Consider the following 10,000-nt stretch of genomic DNA (forward strand, 5'->3'; position numbering starts at 1 on the left):
CCCAGGAGGAGAGGGTCGCCTGACGCAGAAGTGCAGAGTCACCTCCTGATGAAGGAGCCGCAGTGACACAAGGGTCGCTTCGTCATCTATATTCTCTCCCGAGGCCGAGATATCGAGGGTGATCCTAGGGCAACCGCTCGAACTCTTAGCTTCTTCGTTTACACCAGTCACAGGATCGAACTCGCGAAGGTCTCCGATGGGCTCGATGACACCGGATTCCGGGTTCCATAGTTTCCGAGAAACAACAAGAGGGGACATTCCGAGTTCTGGGTCGCCGTGGGCCGTGAGGTTGCAGGGATGGAGAGGGCAAGAAGTGGGGGAAAACAAAAATAATTAAATGTCGCACTGGTTCGTGTCGCAATTCAACCACACCATTCCTCTGTCAACTGTATTTACTTTTTATTTCCTAGTTTGATTTTCACTTGTATGTATGATTTTCACTTATTACTCGTTTACTGCTATGTATTCAGTCACACTAAAGCCCAACAGGTCTCCTATCAGCACATTTCCTCTTTGACATGAGGACATAAGATCATGAGAATGGGGGGAGACTGCAAGCGACCATAAGACCTGCACTTGGCAATTCCGTGTCCATTACCACCTTTCATCCCTATTCATAATGTTATCTAATCTTCTCTTAAACAAACAATTGTTTCAGCGCTCACTTCATGGTTACTAAATCTGTAACATCTCTATCAGTTACCTAATATCATCAGTAATCCATTGTTTCAGCGCTCACTACATGGTTACTAAGTTATATATTATCTAATCTCAACAACCAATTGTTTCAGCCACTACATGGTTACTAAATCTGTAACATTCCTATCCTTAAAGTTATCTAATCCTCTCTTAAAGTAACTCACTATTTCAGCGCTCACTACATAGTTACTAAATCTGTAGCAACCCTATCCATAAAATTATATAGCCTTTTTTTTTTTTAAAACAACCCATTGTTTCAGCGCTCACTACATGGTTACTAAATCTGTCCCTATCCATAAAATCATCTTATCTTCTCTCAGACCAACCCTTTGTTTCAGCACACACTACATGGTTACTAATCTGTACCACTGTAACTTGGGAAGCGGGGCTGAGGCAGGGATGGGCGATGTCGCCGTGGTTATCCAATGCTCAGATACAGAGTCGTCTCGACCGCGCGTCTTCTCGTCTTCCGCACTTTCGTCGTGTCATCGACCCGAGTGTGACCCTTGGATGGATCACGTGGCTTTGGGCGTGCGACCCCGGCCCATGATCAAGCATTTCGAGGACCACCACGTGTCTGTGTCAGTTGGACTCGACCAACCAACCGACCGACCTCCATCCGCACAGGATCTGGCGGAGACCAGTTCTCTTGCCGGCGTCGTTGACCTCTCAGCCGTTACGCTTCTTCTGGTCGTTTGACATTTCAGAGACGAGTCTGCTTCTCCTTTCCTATAACAACGGGGTCTCTCTCTGTTCCCCTTCCCTCACTATCTTCTTCACTCTCGTTTCCGCGTTCTTTCTCTTATCTGTCCTTACCTTTCCTAAATTCTCTCCCCTGCTCTCTTTCTCCACATCTCCCTCCTTCCCACATGGGGTACTGACTGCATAACTTTTATTGCAGTTAATATCAGGAGATCTAGTGGCACCCCTACGGGCCAGCATCGCTCAGCATTCTTTTATGACTGGAAATGTAATCTCCATTCAAGAAAAGGATGCTAATCACATCTCTTCTTTCTGTTGACCTTTCTCATTAAGTCTCTCTTTGACCACCTCTTCCTCCTCTATGACTCCACCTCTTGGGTGTGATATTGTCCCCCAAGGATAAAAGCGCTGGTTATCGCAGATATAATACTTTCTTCTCCTTTGTCTTTTCTTCCTCATTTCTTCCTCTCTCATCTTCTTTCTCCATTCTCTTCCTCGTTCCTCGCTCTCTTCTTCTTCATTTAGTCTTTCCCTCTTTCAGTATTCCCTCTCTCCCTGTCGCTCGCCATGTCTCTCTATTTCTATTTATTCATCTAGCTAATCATCTACCTGTCCGTCTATGCTAAACCTAAGTATGATACTACAAATACAAATATTTTCGCGTCCAAAGTGACCCGAAGGATGCACATTTCAAGCCTCCGTTTCCTCATTCGAAGCCAACTTCATCCAACGTTTCCATTTCCTCGTTCTTCTTCTCTTTTTAAAAGCTTGTCATGGCTTTTCTTATTTTTCTTCAGGTTTCGTCTAAATATACTACTCGAACTTTTGCACGCATAACTGGGTCAAAATGCGAGCTATATTCAGTGAGGCGTTGACGAAGAAATTTGACACCTGACGATTTGTTGTGGTACACGGAACGTTTCTCCAACAATTTGATGAGGTGGATCGGAACTCTTTCATCCCGACGTTCCAGAAGACCAGAGCCACGTGTGTGCCACTTTATCTATTCTATATAATAAGGGCTTCTTCTCCCTTATAAGGAGGAAGCCAGGTCAGAGGCGCGTACCCGTTCCCATCCACCACACTTGTTTCTCTCTTCTCTAAGCTTCTCGTGGATGAAGGGTCATCCCCGTCTCCTGCCAAAAGCTCGATCTGAAGCAATGCAACAAGACACAGCACATCCACAGCAGGGTGCCCACCTCCCTCCCCGTCCTCTTTTGCGGAAATTGGAGAAGACGAGGAGAAATCCCTTTGGGCTGCGTCAAAATATAATCCACACACAACCATCCTCTACTCGCCCACTTTGCTCTGTGCCACATAAAACTAAACTGGAAATTTCCTACGAATACAAGTCAAATCTCTTTCTTCCCAAGAGTCCAAAGACTAAACCTATGCTCGGATGGTGTTCGCATTATAATTCGTGAGTCCTGATCATGAATTTTCACTTTGGAAGTGACCCAGCAACTGAGTTCGGTAATAACGGGACTTCGATTGGTGAGAGGAGAATAACGTGGGGCGGCTTCTTCGACATCATATTCGAGACCTGGATGACGTGGACCTCGATTTTCTCTCTCTCCCTATCTTTATAAAGTTCAGACCTTCATCTGATAGAGGAACTACCAAATACCACAATGCCATGGCCACGATTCTCTCTCTCTCTCTCTCTCTTCTCTCCACCTCTGGTTCAGACCTTCATCTGATAGAGGAACTACCAAATACCCCATAGTCCCATTAATCTTTGCACCACGACGACCTCCGGACCCAAACGGCGGAGGTCCTCTTCTGCAGGCGCTGCTGTCGTCGCCTGCCCTTTTAGGGTTCGGGTCACAATAAAATGTGATCCAGTTTGCAAGTGGGCTGACGGACGAACTGACTGACAGGGCGCTTTGCAATGGCGTAAGGATATATATGTATGCAAGCGTATATATATATATGTGTGTGTGTGTGTGTGTGTGTGTGTGTGTATGTGTGTATTTGTATATGTACATGCTTGTATAAATATATATTAAACATATGTATACACAAAAAACGCACAACCAACACGCACCTAGACGACACATACAAGAAACAATGTAATTAAAGAACGCATGCGCCCACGCACGCACACACACACACACACACGGCAGACTTTCCCCATAGATGATTTCTCTTGTCCAGCCATCCCCTGTGCTTCTATTCAGTCCCCAAATCTAATAAAGTTGGGGAATGGGGGAAGAGGGGGGAAGGGGGGAAGAGGGGGGAAAGGGCTAGTAATTCACCACCATGGTCTTGGATCACGTGTTGGACTCGTAATCCACAGCTACTACCCTCCCGGATAAAAACTCAGAGGCCGTGTATGGCCCGAGCTATGGTTAGTGCTGTGACCTTACACACGCACACACAAACAATCACACATACGCATAACTCCTTGCCCACCAAAGCTGGATTGCCGGCTCGCAGTGCAGCGATGCTACTTTTTTTCAGCCTTAGACGGAATTCAACTCGGACCACGGAATCTGCGGTCGAGAACGGTACCACCGCACCGTCGAACCGTTGTGAATTTCAGGAGAATCTTAGCAAAATTTGGAGAACGAAGGCGGAATGTACGTTGTTGCTAAAAAGAGGATCAGTTTTTGTTGCTGAATGAAAATTTAATCTTTTCTCGAACATGTATGCTCAGGCGACGACTTGGCTCAATGTCGATCAGTTGCAGTTGACGTCACGTCGTCTCTGCACGTGATCTTAAGGAGGCGACTTTCAAACAGCTTATCTATTTATTTATTTACCTAGGTATTCATCAATGTTCATTTATCTATTTAGGCATTTTTTCTATCTATGACGCCGAAGGAAATTACGATTTAGATATAAATTCGATATAAAATCCGAGATCTCCCACCCCCATTCTTCACTTGTCGACGCTCAAAGATTCGAACATAATCGGTTCGAATTTTCAATTCCATTTGATCCATTTGAAGCCAAAATATCTATTTTCCTCTTTGAAAAATACGACAATATTCTAACCAATGAATATTCAAGTTTCTTGTTTCAGTAGCCTACTACTGACTCAAATCCATTCTGAAACAGCGGAAAAATACACTCGTGTTTAGAAATATATATATATATATATATATATATATATATATATATATATATATATATATATATATATATGGAAATAAGCTCCACCGCAAGGACTCGAACCTTTGCCTTAGCGACTGCTTATTATGAACCAAAGGCGCTAAGGCAAAGGTTCGAGTCCTTGCGGTGGAGCTTATTTCCATTTGTCAAAATGACACACACACACACACACACACAAAATTATATATACATATATATATATATATATATTTATATATATATATACACATATACAAATAAGATAGATACATACAAAAGTATATACAAAATATTAAAAAAAATCGAAGCCGCAAAAGTATTAACAAGATCCACAGGTTCACAACCTATCTTCCAACCCCTCTCTAAAATTAAATAAATAAATAAATAAATAAACTCAAACAAACAAATAAAAATAAATAAACAAATAAAATAAACTACTACTAATAATAATAACAAATACATAAAATGAGACTCGAGTGGTGGGGAAGGCTTGGAACTGATCGACTCCATTACTTCCTATCCAGGTACACTCGATGAAAATGACTGTAATTCAGCATCTAAAAATCACTCACCACTATGATTCGAATAGCTCTCCCGTGCACAAGAAGCTTCGAACCTTCGCCCCACACCAACCTGCAAGAAGTGAAACCTTGTTAATTCCATGGAAGGGAAGCTATAATGACAAGACATACTGCCACAAACTATACTTCTGGCGAGATGCACTACGCTCTACGCAGCGCCAAAGGCAGTTCCAGCAGCTCTCTCTCTCTCTCTGCAATTTTAATATTACATGACAAAAAATGTGAAAATGTTTTCCAATCTCTCTCTCCTAGTTCTAATTCTACATGACAAAAAATAATAATAATCCAATCTCTCGCCTTGTTCTAATTTCATGTAACATCTCAGATTCCAAATTTCCTTTTCTACTGTTGTTTTTTCACATGGTCTGTCTACTTATCTCTGGTTGGCAATGACTGCACGAAGTACATGAGTGATACAGGTTCATAGTTTGTTGGGTCTTCCCAATTTCCCTGATCAAAGATGTGGGCAAGAGCCGCCATCTTGCATATCTGTGTTTGTGTAACAAATATACGACTTTCTTCCATCACTCGTCCTTAAAATGTACCCCGACTCGCAAATTTCTGTATTACTTATTTATCTACCTAGTTTTTCATTTATTTATTTACTTATTTACTAAATTTTCCACAAAGTTTAGTTTATCTGTGGGATTGTGGGCCATAAATTGCCAGGCCATAAATTGTCAGATTAACTGCCTCAGTGGTTGTGACTTGTTATGTGACGGCTGTGAGTTGTTAAATGATTGTGATTTGTGACGTGACGGTTGTGAATTGTGACGTAACGGTTGTGACATGATATGACGGTTGCATGGTGACAATCTAATTTATCTATTTGTTTACTTTTCTCAGTGACAGAGCGCATTTGATATTGATTGCTCTAATAGAGTTTCCAGAAGTAAACAATTATAAAAATAATAATGATAATAATACCTTCGTGCGTTGCGTCCGGAGTCAAACCGACAACTCATTTCGTAAACAATCTACGAATATTTCTAAAAAAAATATGTTTTAGTTTTTTTCTTAAGTGCTTCTAATGAGTCTCGTTTTAACTGCTCTTGGCAATTTCCATTTCTAACTGTTCCCAATGAGAATAGTTTTTCTTCTTTGTGGGTAAGAGCTGTCTCTATGAATTGCTAGTCATAAGAAAAAGAAAAAAGGTAAATATATATATATATATATATATATATATATATATATATATATATATATATATAAAGAGAAAAAGAAAAAAAAATACTGCAACAAGGAAAAGAAAAAATAAGAATAAAAAGGAAAAAATAAAAATAAAGAAAAAATAGTTATAAAAATAAAAAGACAGAAACCCCTAAGAACCCTTGGTCTAGAGCTGGACGCCGCCCAACCCAACCCAACCTAACCTAACCCAACCCAACAACCTCTTGTTAGCTATTTTCTTACAAAAATATCTAATCTCGTAATTTGTCTAAATTCATTTCTTGATTTAATATATTTTCCACATACTTGCCCTCATGCCGATATTATTTCTATACATTATAATCTGTTTATTAATGTATCTGCTTATCTATTAATTCATTTATTTGCTAATATATTTCATTATTATTACCTAATCCTTAGTAATGCACAAAGCTACTTCAACGTATATTCTTTTGTGCATTTTGAACACTGATTCCAAAGCCTCGTTCACACACACACACACACACACACACACACACACACACACACACACACACACACACACACACCTACACACAGGGAAAACCTGTCCGAGAACGATAATCTGCAAGCACTTCTTCCGAGCAACGCTTCCCTGTCTGTTTGGAGTATCACTTGAGCCCCGAGGGCAATCGAAATTTCCTCCAGCAGCCTCGTCAAAAGTAGGACTCGAACAGATGGCCTCTTCTTCCACCTTTGCCCTACTCATTGTGCACTTTGGGGAATGCTGGGAGGCAGGTCAATGGCAGCCTCTCCTGGTAACTGGAGGAGTGCGGGATTCGAACCCACAGCTATGCGAGTGCGAGACCAGCATGTTTCCGATGACGCCACCAGCGCACTTTCAAACTGCGATATTACTGGCATTTCCTAAAAATTTCTGCATTCATATAATGAAATGCAGGGCTTACATTTATGAACAGTCTATATTTCACCAGCAATATCATCAATATTTTTTCAAGTAACATGATCTATATTATCGTCCCTGCAAATCCTTCCCAGCACTGATCTTAACGTCATCCATTTCATACTTTATTTAATCTGGGTACTTATCTAGTCGATGTGCAAGTCACTTCAACCTTATCTTTTAACGTTTTCCCCACTCACACAATCTACTCACGTCATCTTGTGATCCTCTACTACAACTCGCCTCGTTCACTATTCTCCTCGTCAACTATGCATCATCCAGTGGTTAGAGGGCTTCACCCCTCCGGCTTATCATTAATACACCCCGGAAATACAATCGGGGCCAACACCGAGCCCTGAGGCACTCCACTCGACACTCGGCTGAGTACCCATACGCTCTCCTCCTCATCTCTCCTCGCCGGGCAGCTTTCCATCCACGTCGTCCAGTCATCTTTTGCCCCGCCTTTCATTCTGGGCTCCCTTATAAGTCCTAAATATATGAACCTATCAAAATTATTTGAAGTCCTGGTGTGTGTGTGTGTGTGTGTGTGTGTGTGTGTGTGTGTGTGTGTGTGTGTGTGTGTGTGTCCGTGTGTGTGTGTGTGTCTGTGCGAGCGCCTATCTGTAGCATACAGGAAAGGAGCAACGCTCATGAGATACTGTCTCTTACTCGTGTGTGTGTGTGTGTGTGTGTGTGTGTGTGTGTGTGTGTGTGTGTGTGTGTGTGTGTGTGTGTGTGTGTGTGTGTGCGAGCGCCTAGCTATAGCATATAGGAAAGGAGCAACGCTCATGAGATACTGTCTCTTACTCGCGCGCGCGCGCGCGTGTGTGTGTGTGTGTGTGTGTGAGCGTGTGTGTGTGCGTGTGTGTGTGCGTATGTGTGTGTGCGTGTGTGTGCGCGCGCCTAACTGTAGTATACAGGAGGGAAGCAGCGTTTGTCAGGTCCTGTCTCTTACTCGCGTGTGTGTGTGTGTGTGTGTGTGTGTGTGTGTGTGTGTGTGTGTGTGTGTGTGTGTGCGTGTGTGTGTGATTCACCATTGTCTCGGATCACGTGTTGGAATCGTGATCGACATCTATTTCCCTCCCGGAAAAGAGCTCAGAGCTGATATATGACCGACCTGTATTCACCTCGGATCTGCTGCAGTCTCTGTCGAGACAGCCAGACATCACCCTACGGCAGTGAGCTCAGAGCTCATTATTTGCCGATCTCTGGGTAGGTCTGAGACCACTCACACACCACACACCGGGACAGCAAAGTCACAACTCCTTGACTAACGTCCCGTACCTACTCACTGCTAGGTGAACAGGGGTTACACGTGAAAGGAGACAAACCCAACTTATCTCCGCCCGGCCGGGGAATCGAACCCCGGTTCTCTGGCTTGTGAGGCCAGTGCTTTACCAATCCGCCACCGAGCCGTGTGTGTGTGTGTGTGTGTGTGTGTGTGTGTGTGTGTGTGTGTGTGTGTGTGTGTGAGAGAGAGAGAGAGAGAGCTACGTTCTTGACTGTGACAACAACTAAGAAAATAACCCAAGGAGCGAATAATGGCGTCGCGAGGGTGGTAAGGTTCATTCACCCACACCTAAAAAAAAATAAAAAAAAATAAACAAATAAATAATTGAATAAACGAACTCCATATAAATATTACAACGCTCTAACGACCAAAACCAACTTATCCTACCACGGTGACCTTAGAGATAAAGAGGGGGAAATTAATATTATATTTGTTTTCGTGAAAATCACTATCTGGCATCCGGTCCCGGCCTTAGCGAAGTCAAGGCCACGGACAGACTCCGGCTGAGCCAATTGCAACGGTACTTCACACCCTTCCGTACCTGTTGGTCCTCCTCCGCTTGTCGCTAGGCGATTCTATTCACATTTCCTGCCAGGTGCCACTTGTTTTACATTTCCTCAAACAATTCATTCATGATCATGATTAATTACAACTAAGAATTATCTACTGATATCAATATAGTACTAATCATTATGGTTCATCTATTATTTTATTGATCTCCGTGTAACTATGTCAGATAATTCAATTATTATTATTATTAATTACTATTATTACTATCCTACTGTATTGCTTCTGACCCAAGGTAGTGGGCGTGATACAGGTATGACCCGTCATCCATGAGGGGCTAAGATGAGAAAGGGGCAGGTGTGGTGGACGGGAGGAGTGGAATGAATGGGAGTAGATGGATGCCTTAAAAGGGGAAAAGGCTCCTGGTATATAGATAAATACACTATTAAAATTATTATTGCTAATAATATTAATTTAATAATAATTACTATTGATAATCTATTACCCTGACTAGTGGCACCGTCTCAAATAATTCAATCTTTAATATTATCATCACTAATTACCATGAAGAATTCTTAATGTTAATGCTGATATAATATCATTTATTATTGATAATTTATCATCGGGACTTGAGACACTGTTTTAAACAAATCAGTTATGATTATTAATTATTATTAAGATTTATAACTATTATTACTATATTAATAATCATTATCTATAATCTATTATTCTGTCCACAGGCGATTTTATTCACATGCAGGGAGACGCGAGATTTGAACATGATATCGTTGGATCGCGACCCTGCGATGAAGAGACTACCGCTGAATGAAACGGCCTGGCATTCATCCGTTTTGAGAAAACAATGTCGCCATATTGAAGGTGTTGAACGGCCCCCCCCCATTTCAAGTAAACAAGTCAATGAACAAACAAATCAATCAATAAACAAACAAGTAAATAAACAAATTTATCAATAAATAAAATCAAGAAATATGAAATAATAGATAAATATAAATTAATCAAAATAATCAATCA

General features: G+C 41.7%; 1 protein-coding gene across 3 annotated transcripts in view; it reads right to left on the bottom strand.

The window, feature by feature from the left end:
* The window catches only part of LOC143036920 (sphingomyelin phosphodiesterase-like), a 158,812-nt gene that overhangs the window by 105,009 nt on the left and 43,803 nt on the right, over positions 1 to 10,000 (bottom strand). Inside the window, exon 1 of one of the 3 annotated variants that reach the window (XM_076204918.1) lies at positions 5,070 to 5,127. The exons of 1 other annotated variant lie outside the window; for it this stretch is intronic. The gene's annotated coding sequence lies outside the window, so the exon portion shown is untranslated. Of the gene's footprint in view, positions 1 to 5,069; positions 5,131 to 10,000 lie in introns of those variants that run through there. One more of the 3 variants, XM_076204915.1, reaches the window with a different exon arrangement.

This window comes from Oratosquilla oratoria, chromosome 21 (genome assembly GCF_046742065.1).
Source record: "Oratosquilla oratoria isolate Oo_2021 chromosome 21, ASM4674206v1, whole genome shotgun sequence".
Classification (NCBI taxonomy): domain Eukaryota; kingdom Metazoa; phylum Arthropoda; class Malacostraca; order Stomatopoda; family Squillidae; genus Oratosquilla; species Oratosquilla oratoria.